The sequence below is a fragment of the Coregonus lavaretus genome (assembly GCF_964263955.1).
Source record: "Coregonus lavaretus genome assembly, chromosome: 4".
In the NCBI taxonomy this organism is placed as follows: domain Eukaryota; kingdom Metazoa; phylum Chordata; class Actinopteri; order Salmoniformes; family Salmonidae; genus Coregonus; species Coregonus lavaretus.
In genome coordinates this window covers 73,169,463-73,181,143 of record NC_139991.1, presented here as the reverse complement: position 1 = coordinate 73,181,143, position 11,681 = coordinate 73,169,463, and positions in this window count along the sequence as shown.

Genomic DNA, 11,681 nt, shown 5'->3' with positions numbered 1-11,681 from the left:
AGACGATGGACCCTAATTTTGATTTATTCATATGTGTTGTCAACAACAGTGATATTTGAAGCGTGAGACTGGTATAAGACATTAGGTCTCCCATATTCTCCAATAGTAAATTGGCAGAGCTTCAGTACTGGTTCTAATACAAGGTATCAGGTGCCGTCACCAATTAAAAGTCACAAATACCATAACTACTCTCCGGGGAAGTGGGTGTCACTACCTTGGATTTTTTTTAAAATGGGCATATATTAAAACCATGAGTGATGAAATCTAAACTCTGGATACCGTTGAGAGAGGCGCAGAAATAACCATCATAGTAGAGGTAAACTTTAAGCATTAAAAGCTCAATTGGTAGAGCATGGCGCTTGTAACGCCAGGGTAGTGGGTTCGATCCCCGGGACCACCCATACGTAAAAATGTATGCACACATGACTGTAAGTCGCTTTGGATAAAAGCGTCTGCTAAATGGCATATTATTATTATTATTATTTTAAAAAGCGCAAGGGCATTCTACCAATTCGTCTCGAATATAATAAAATAAATCTAATCATGGATAAAATTGGGCAGCATTTCCCTGCTGACGGAAAGTTCCAATCAAATATAGAATTCAGAGATGCTATTGTTAGTTGGCACAATGAGATAAAATAACAATCAAAAGCTCAATACACCAGCGTTTTGATGTTATCAACAGAAAAGAAAAACTGATAAAACCAAAATTAGTACTCAGCATAACCGCACTAACCGTACTATTTGTGACGTAAATTGAGTATGTAGTATGCTTATTGGTTATAGATACAAATTCATTGCTTTAACTAATTATGACAAATGTTAAGAAAATGTTGAGCAATGTAATAAAGTAATGACTTGGCTGGCAATTTGTTAGTTACGCCATCCTTATGAACCGCATAGCATATCATTGCAGTAGTATGTACCGGTAATATATGTTAGCTGGCTACTAATATCCCAAACTTGCTAGTATATTAACTATATGCTATCCAACTACCCAACGTTTATTGACAGAATTATTCACGTCATTCTTAGCTTAGCTAAATGGTATAGTCATTGTGCGTTATCTATGGACATTGTTAAAGCGGGTGCTTCGTAAATTCGCTCTGGCTATCTGCTCCGATTTCAAGGCACTCGTCTGAATGTGCCAGGGCACAGAGGAACTGTTGAATTTACGAACCCTCAACACCCGTTGAATATGGCCGTTGTCAGTAAACCTTGGATTTTTTAATTTGTATTAAATTGTTGCCAGCAGCACAGTTATAGTCACCAACGCTTTGGATAATATGAAAACAGCCTAACCAGCTCTGCTAGGGCGGTAAAATGGTCAGAATGAGGTGTTCTCTCATTTGTGTCTGGAAGTAGCTAACAAGCTAGCCAAACTTTAGCCAGTTAGCTTGGGTGTCTCCTGAGTGGCGCAGTGGTCTAAGGCACTGCATCGCAGTGCTAACTGTGCCACTAGAGATCCTGGTTCGAATCCAGGCTCTGTCGCAGCCGGCCGCGACCGGGAGACTCATGGGCGCCGCACAATTGGCCCAGCGTCGTCCAGGGTAAGGGAGGGAATGGCCGGCAGGGATGTAGCTCAGTTGATAGAGCATGGCGTTTGCAACGCCAGGGTTGTGGGTTTGATTCCCATGGGGGGGCCAGTATAAAAAAATATGTATTCACTAACTGTAAGTCGCTCTGGATAAGAGCGTCTGCTAAATGACTAAAAATGTAAATGGGTGCTTGACTGCTGTTGTGAGGTCAGAACGCTCAGATCAACCCTGCTCCTTGGCCAGAGCACATTGATAAAATGGGTACGTCTGCTTTGATAGCAGGTTTGAAACCTGTTATCAAAACGAATATTGCAGGGGTAGCAGAAGAATACCGACGCGTAGGGCGATAGGTGAGAAAGTAGTGATTGGAAAAATGAGTGTGGCAGAGCAAATCATGAAGCATCATATGAGAAAGCACAACTATCAAAACAAGAGGCTAAATGTGCACCAAGGTTTTTTAAATCTTGTGAGGCATTTTATTTATTCTTATTCTGAAATAGATTTATAGAATTGACGAAAGGGAGGAGGGGGAGGAGGGGGTCACGAGAAATTAAGAGTGGAGTTAATATTGTGAGTAATTTTTAGTAGACTTTTGAAAGAAACAATTCTGTCAAGCGACATCATTGGGGTTACCAAACCTAAAATTACCTTTTAAAATGGTTGTTCATGAACATGAAGGGCTTTGTAGTGCGGTGGTTACGGAAAATCATGGGGAAGAGAGAGACCAGTCATATACGGGAGTAAATCGTTAGACTCGGTGGCGAGATAAATGTCGCCGTGTGTAAGGGTAGTACAGTCGGGGTCAAAAGTTTTGAGAATGACACAAGTATTGGTCTTCACAACGTTTGCTGCTTCAGTGTTTTTAGATATTTTTGTCAGATGTTACTATGGTATACTGAAGTATAATTACAAACATTCCATAAGTGTCAAAGGCTTTTAATGACAATTACATTAAGTTTATGCAAAGAGTCAATATTTGCAGTGTTGACCCTTCTTTTTCAAGACCTCTGCAACCCGCCCTGGCATGCTGTCAATTAACTTCTGGGCCACATCCTGACTGATGGCAGCCCATTCTTGCATAATCAATGCTTGGAGTTTGTCAGAATTTGTGGGTTTTTGTTTGTCCACCCGCCTCTTGAGGATTGACCACAAGTTCTCAATGGGATTAAGGTCAGGGGAGTTTCCTGGCCATGGACCCAAAATGTCGATGTTTTGTTCCCCGAGCCACTTATCACTTTTGCCTTATGGCAAGATGCTCCATCATGCTGGAAAAGGCATTGTTCGTCACCAAACTGTTCTTGGATGGTTGGGAGAAGTTCATGGCTGTGTTCTTAAGCAAAATTGTGAGTGAGCCCACTCCCTTGGCTGAGAAGCAACCCCACACATGAATGGTCTCAGGATGCTTTACTGTTGGCATTACACAGGACTGATGGTAGCGCTCACCTTGTCTTCTCCAGACAAGCTTTTTTCCGGATGCCCCAAACAATCGGAAAGGGGATTCATCAGAGAAAATGACTTTATCCCAGTCGTCAGCAGTCCAATCCCTGTACCTTTTGCAAAATATCAGCCTGTCCCTGATCTTTTTCCTGGAGAGAAGTGGCTTCCTCGTTGCCCTTCTTGACACCAGGCCATCCTCCAAAAGTCTTCGCCTCACTGTGCGTGCAGATGCACTCACACCTGCCTGCTGCCATTCCTGAGCAAGCTCTGCACTGGTGGTGCCCCGATCCCGCAGCTGATTCAACTTTAGGAGACGGTCCTGGCGCTTGCTGGACTTTCTTGGGCGCCCTGACGCCTTCTTCACAACAATTGAACCTCTCTCCTTGAAGTTCTTGATGATCCGATAAATAGTTGATTTAGGTGCAATCTTACTAGCAGCAATATCCTTGCCTGTGAGGCCCTTTTTGTGCAAAGCAATGATGACGGCACGTGTTTCCTTGCAGGTAACCATGGTTAACAGAGGAAGAACAATGATTTCAAGCACCACCCTCCTTTTTAAAGCTTCCAGTCTGTTATTCTAACTCAATCAGCATGACAGAGTGATCTCCAGCCTTGTCCTCGTCAACACTCTCACCTGTGTTAACGAGAGAATCACTGACATGATGTCAGCTGTTCCTTTTGTGGCAGGGCAGAAATGCAGTGGAAATGTTTTTTTGGAATTAAGTTAATTTTCATTGTAAAGAGGGACTTTGCAATTAATTGCAATTCATCTGATCAATCTTCATAACATTCTGGAGTATATGCAAATTGCCATCATAAAAACTGAGGCAGCAATTAATATTTGTGTCATTCTCAAAACTTTTGACCACAACTGTACATGCTAAATTAAGGGTACATAAACATTAGGGTGGATTAAAACAAACGATTAATGATTGGAGGGAGGACGGTGGACTTATCTTTATTTTGTTTGGTTTGGAATTACAACTTTTGTGTTGCTGATTAAGATGTAGCATAGTGAATACTACCGAAATGTACACTTTCTCTTCCAGGAGAGGATGGTGTGTCATTATCTCTCTCTTTGAAATGTTTCCGAAACTGTTATCTTGGGAGAGCAGTTAGTGAAATTCTGCAGTTTTATAAAGTGGCGCAGTGGTCTAAGGCACTGCATCGCAGTGCTAGCTGTGCCACTAGAGATCCTGGTTCGAGTCCAGGCTCTGTCGCAGCCGGCCGCAACCGGGAGACCCATGGGCGGCGCACAATTGGTCCAGCGTCGTCCAAGGTAGGGAAGGTTTGGCCGGCAGGGATGTGGGTTCGTTTCCCACGGGGGGTCAGTATGAAAGAAATAAAAATATTTTAAAATAATAATAATAATACATATGCATTCACTAACTGTAAGTCGCTCTGGATAAGAGCGTCTGCTAAATAACTAAAATGTAAAAATGTAAATGTATAAAGGTATCCGTATCCGGCCCTAAAGGGAGCTCCCAGATATGTAAGGTCTGGCCATTTGTTTGTTTGTTTTTGTCCTACGTTTTACCACACACACCAACACACCAGTGGAGGCTCCTCAGAGGAGGAAGGAGAGGACCATCCTCCTCAGTGAAATTTTATAACAATAAAAATAGTGAAACGTTTAAAAAGTTATCCTTTTTATATAAAACTATACTAAATATATTAATATGTCACCAAATAATTCATTAAAATACACTGTTTTGCAATGAAGGTCTACAGTAACTTCAACAGCACTGTCTGGGGTAGCACCATGGAGTAGCCGGAGGACAGCTAGCTTCCGTCCTCTGGCTACGTTGACTTCAATACAAAACCTAGGAGGCTCGTAGGCCTTACTTCCTTCCATAGACATACATGGTAATTATGACCACTTCCGGAGGACGTCCTCCAACCAATCAAAGCTTTTGCAGTATGAACTGACATGTTGATATAGAAATTAAAATATATACAGGTTAAAAGTAATGACTAAATGTTCCACCCTTAAATATAGTTGTGAAATGTTCTTGTTTTAAGTATGATTAGTACTTTCTTAGTAGGGACTAATTATTACACTCCGAAACTGTGTGAGATGTGTTAGAATCTACTACCTGGTAATGTGTGAGCATAGGGCAAGTTGAGATTACATTGTGTTGCTGTTTAGCAATGTGAGTGGGAGTTGGGCCGGACGGCGAAGAAGGAGAACTGTTAAACATGTTGCAGGATATTGTGAGAACGGCGATAACTTTGGAATGCAGCCTGCCCTAGCAGGTTGTAGATTATGATAAGAACATGTGTGTGTGTGTATGTATGTATGTGTGTGTGTGTGTGTGTGTGTTTGTTTGTGTGTGTGTGTGTGTGACCAGATGGTCAGGAGAGCAGTTTTCCAGTGGAAAACTACAGCCCGCCTAAAGCGGGTGGGATTTTTGTATGACGTGTGTGTATAAAAGATTGACTCTGAAATTGTGATAACAGAATTCTCAATGAATAAAGATCTCTGACTATTGCAGACTGGGAGCTCTGTCCGTTTCTTGATCCAAAAGCCTTACAACCTTTTGGGAGACGCACAGAGACACTGAAATTGTTAGTTAATACATTCTCTTAACACATGTTGTCCATCCAATCATATAATTAAGATCAGAGAACAAACCTAGTGTGTTGTGCCACAGAGCATTATGGGGGTTCTATGTGTTGAGAAGCTTGGTGACATTGTTGGATAGAGATTAAGAGAGAGTGATAGTTGAGCATTTTTGGGATATTATTCAATTCAAATCAGTTTTTTCAAATTACAGGAGACGGAGGAAGTATATTATAAATAGTTTTCTTGGTTTTAGAACTTTATTTTTGTGTCCAGTTAGTGCAATTTATTTAAATTTGCCTTGCTAACTTCAGTAGCTAGCTAGCTACCAGCTCGAATGTGCAGTTTTCTCCACCAGAATGGTAGAATGGCCAACGCTGCCGAAAATGTTGTGGACTTTTTGTTCATTCTCTGGGGTACACGGTAAAGGTGCATATTAAAAGCGAGGGTCGACCTCTGCCTGAGGTCAGTTTCATGAAGAAGGATGAAAAGGTGAGGTTGTTCAATACCAACTGGTATCAACAGTATAGCTGGTTAACAGGGAGCCTTTCATCAAGCCGCCTGTGTTGCCGGCCTTGCCTGCTTTTTGGAAAGTCTGAGCCTTGGTCGAAAGGTGGGTACAGGGACCTGAAGAACATCGATCGTTCAGATAAACGGCAAAACAAAAGCAGGGAGCATATAAATGCCCACATCAGATTCAAGCTTCTGGGAAAAAAGCTGCATCGATTATGACGAAGGTCTGCGTATTCAAACTGCGCAACACGACGAGAAAGTAAGAAGAAACAGGGATGTTCTCAAGTGGCTTATCAACACCACTGTGTTTTTGGGCATGCAAGAATTTGCTTTTAGAGGACACGACGAGAGGGAGAGTTCCGCCAAACAAGGGCAACTACAAGCAGCTTGCAGAGGTAATTACACGTTACGATTCTTTACTTGCTGAACAAATCAAACTTTCAACTGTCTTTTCTGGGAAGTCAAAAACAATTCCGAATAATTTGATAGTTCCATCGCATCATCCATTAAAAATTAGATTAAAAATAGAGATTGATTCAGCACATTTTTTCGTGTGCGCTCAAGTAGGCTTTCCACTTTCCTCCGTTATTTATTTAGCAAAGATTATAACAAATAATCACTCCGGAAAGACACAAGCAAAAATAATTTGCAGCTTCTTCTTCTTCTTCAATGAGGTTTAACAGCGGTTGGCATCCAATTTGTTGCATTACCGCCACCTACTAGACTGGAGTACAACTCCCTTTTATTTCCTTGAAAAATAAAATAAAACAAAGCAAAGAAATATCCTACCATCTAACACTACACTCACAACTTCAAAACATCTATTAATAATTAACCCCACCCTTCTCCACTATTTAAATATACTCACTCCAACCTCATGCCCTTAACCTGAAATGATGGGACATCACCACTTAACACTCCCTGTAACTCTTCTGCTGTCAAGTCTCGCACACCCAAATATCTCTCTGCAGCTGCCACCACAACCTCAATTTTCTTCGATTTGCGTTCCATCCCTGCAGTACAATTAATAACCATTGCTATAAACACTAAAAACCCAATCTTACTGAAACATATATCACTTGCTTGCCTATCCCACTGTACTGGTACATATCTACTACTCTCACCACTCCCCCCTTGACCCCTCTTCCTCTACTTTCTTCACTGCCTCCGCATATGACAACTTCTTCTCTACTCTTACCCTGGAAACCTCAACCTGCTTCTCTCGCACTGGACATGTCTGATCCCCAGCCCCATGGCCACCCCTACAATTAGCACATTCCACCACTTTCCCCACTGCTTCACACTCCTTTGTCTCATGCCCTTCTGCACACTTCTCACACCTTGGAATCTCCCTCCTACATACTGCTGCCACATGCTCATAAATTTGACACCTGTAACATCGTAATGTACTCGGCACATAAGCTCGCACAGGATAACTTAATGGATGAAATTTAATTTGCACCCCCCTATTTTAACTTGTATATCCTAACTTCACTTTATCAGGCAAAGACTCAACTTCAAAAGTCAAAAGAACAGACAATGACTCTTCTGTTTCCCCACTCTCGCCACCCTGTTTACGTCACACCAAACGACAAGCATCACACACACCGGGAATCTTCCCCTTCAGTTGATCCACTTTTACATTTACTGCTACCCCAGTAATCACTCCTCTCAATGGCGCCCTTTTCTTAATAGCGAAACAATTCACAATTATTTCCCCCATTTGTTTAACTCTGAGCGCCTTCTCCCTCTGCCCAACAGAAAAACAAACAATTATCACCGATTCCACTATACCCAACGCTTTTTTCACCCATCTTGAAACCACAAATGGATCAGCCAAAAGGCAAGGATCCACTTTTTCCACAAACTTCACTCCTACTGTCACAGACTCATCTTTATCCTGACCGTCTGCGCAAGCCTCTGGCTCCGAGTACTTCACCACACTGTGGGAAATTATTATCTTATATTTTAGATGTGCTGTTAGCTTAATAAGAAAGCATTAATGATTAAACATAAAAGGTTTGTGCTGTACTGATATAGACTTTTTAATATAACGAGCTGTGATTAATGTGAGGAATGTTAGGGAGTAGGGTGAGACAGACTTGTGATTCTCACATACACAAACACAGCCTCTTTGTTAGAACGCTCAAGGACGTGTACTGCAAAAGAGCTGACTTTCTGGACAAGTTGCAAAACAACTAGACACCTGGCAACAGTGAAGCGCCAAGGGGCTGGGACCAGCCTGTGCGCCAACGATAGGCTGAGTAAGTCTAAACCACGCTCAGTCTCTACTCTGATAGGCCAGCAGGGAGCGGGAACTATCTCTGTCAGAGTATTTTAAGAAGAACTTATAACAATGGACCAGTTCTCTGAGTGCCCTGCGTGGTATTTCAGTGGACCCGTATATACGAACATCATATTTACCATTGAAGTGTTTTGCATTAATTAAAATACTAGTAAATCTTAGAAGACGTGTGTTCACCTCTTTTGTTCCCAATACCAGATTTGAATTGACGCAACTTAACAATTGGTGACCACCGACTGTGATCTGGTAGAAGGGACTTCGCTGGGTATTGTCCGGCCCATTGGACATCTCTGTCATTGGACGGTGTGTTTCACAAAGAGTCCGGACTACTAAAAACAGGTAAGCAGACACCTATTGTTATATAACTAAAGTTCTGCACATTGGCTTTATCCAAATTAATTTTGTGAAACACCTGTTTGATGTAAGTGAACTAACTTATGAATTATTATACAAATTATTATGAGTAGATAAGCACCATATTGTGACATGCAAACCTGTGGTGAATGTGATGTTAAACCTTGATACCATAAAGTATTGTTCCACCGGCACGTACCAGAGGGCTAGGTACGGCTAGGATCGGGAAAAATACTGAAATCCCCAGGCTAGGACCACCAGGGGTGGGAACTGGGGGTACAGGGAATTATTGGCTTAAAAGTGTTGCGCTATTGACACGTATCAGAAGGCTAGATACGGCTAGGATCATAGGGACACTTACATTTTAGTCGACTCCAGGCTAGGATCACAAGTGGTGAGAACTGGAGGCGTAGGGAATTATTGGTTAAAGGTGTTACGCTATTGACACGTATCAGAAGGCTAGATACGGCTAGGATCATAGGGACACTTAAATTTTAGTCGACTCCAGGCTAGGATCACAAGTGGTGAGAACTGGAGGCGTAGGGAATTATTGGTTAAAGGTGTTACGCTATTGACACGTATCAGAGGGCTAGATACGGCTAGGATCAGAGGGACACTTACAATTTTAGATAGTGTTGCACTACTGACACGTACCCGGGGGCTAGGTACGGCTAGGATCAGAGGGACACTTGGAGTGTGGGGTGTTGTGTGAATGAGAGTGCGAATGATCCCAGTGTAATAAAAGAGTGTTTGCAGACGAAATAAAAGAGTGAATGCGGGTTACTAAAATTAATAAACCTGTATACCTTGATAGAAAACTAATTAGGAATTAAAGACGTCTGTGGCTGTCCAAACTGTATAATTTGTGAATAACTGTTGGGTTTGTGGTTGCTTAAACCCTATAACCCGTTAATAACAATTGGGAACATAAAGGTAAAGTGATGAATGGCTAGTGTGACTGAACTGAAACGTTTGAGCTGATATGATTGAACTGTGGCATTTGATGTTTGACATAGCATAATACTGGTTTTAAATAATTAAGTTGAAGCTATTTGGTTTATTATTTAATTTAACGGTTGATGATTGACCCTGCAAAATACTGGTTAAATAATTAGACAGAAATAATTTGGTTTATCGTTGAAATATAAATATGCACAGACTTTAACTAATTAGGTGGGAATAATTTGATTTAAATAAATAGATAGACGTACTTTAAATAATTAAATAACGGACGTATATTACAAATTAGGATCGAGGAACAGACGGGGCCTGTTCTGACTGGACACAGGAGGGAGAGCCGCGAGGGGAGGGGCTGGAGACAGCGAGAGTGTGGCTTTTGGAGAGTCAGGAAGGACTAGGGGGTGATTTGTGTCGATTAAGAATTGGCTAAAAACACCACGAAGTGATTATTTGAGAGGTACCTATACATTTCTAACGATATATACGTATGAACTTGCTCACCCGAACGTAGACGTACGTAATGGGTGAGAAAGTAGAGAATATGAGTTTAAGGTTATACCGTTGTTTGATCATGTGATGGGGTTTGATGGGTGATCGGACCATAACTGGTGTGGTTATGGAAGTAATGTATAAATAGTGGAGAGCCAATAGGGGGCTCCATTGAACTATTATGGTTTATTTGGCATTTCAATGGGATAAGGTGAAATCTGTATGTATGAGGGGAATTCGATTATGTATTATTATAGTATTATGGACACTCCGTAATAAATAAACCGAACCAAACATGACGTTACTACAGCAATAGAGGATGGTTAATGTTGTTACGTTAGTTTTTAAACCCGATGATAGAGGTAAATACAGAACGCTGTTTGAGAGTGTGTTTTATTTTTGCTACTAGGGGATTTAGTGTTTGAGATGAAAGGGCTGGCTAGTCGGGAGTGATGACGTGGCTGGTTGTGCGACATGGAAGTGGTTGTTTGGCGTGCTTTGAAAGCATCGCGGAATGTGTGGGGTGACTGGCAATGTATGGAGAGGGTCTCTGGTTCGAACACAGGTAGGGACAGTGGGTAAAGCTTTCGCATTGGGGCTATAGACCTAGATTACTACGTGGATTGAGAAATGTGAAAGGTTGAATTAGATAGCTTAAGTAGAAGTATTCTAGAAAGGTCTATGAGGATGTGTTACAAGGTCCCCGCGCCTTCCCCGTTGTGTAGGAAGGAGCAAGGGGAGGGGTGAGAGAGTTCAAATGATAGGAATATCATTAAATGTATGCTTATCAACGATAGCAAGTATTTGTTTTATTAATTAGGGCCTAATCAGAGAGAACAGTTAAAGAAATTGAATAGCAAACTGAAATGGCGATAGAGCTGTGAAAATTGAGTTGAGGACAAAGGAGAATAATTTATGGCTCTGGTTAGCGGGAGAAAAAAATAGAGACAGTCAAGCGAGTTGGGTTGAGCTGTGGGATTTCAAGTGGAGGTCTGAATGCTTGACTGGAAGGCAGTGCTTTGATAAATTCTAATTGTTATTACTTTATTCGATAGGTTGCTTAACACCAGTAGTGTATGCAAATAGTTGGTGAATTCTAGAACGATAATTTATTTTCGTTACGGGGACCAGGGGATGCAAGTGGCTTTGGCTGTTGTGCTGGGGGAATAGCGCCAGCCTGTGGTGGATTCTAGATTTGTTAAATAAACAAACTTATATTTTAAACTAAAGTAATGCAATAGGCTACAATTATAACATTATCAGAAAAAGGCACAATTTAATGTGATATAGTTATTACAATTATTATTAATAGTTATTACAGTTATTATCATGGCCAAAGGAGGGAACATTTGATGTAACCGTGATTGTATTGGCTAAAAAATGAAATATGACATTTACAGGGGGGACAGGAACAATAGAAGGGGAGACAGATTTTCCTAGGGGGTTGATCAAATAATTGATAATGGATCATTTGAATGAGATCACATGTAGCAGATTTAGGGTAATCAATTAAATAATCATT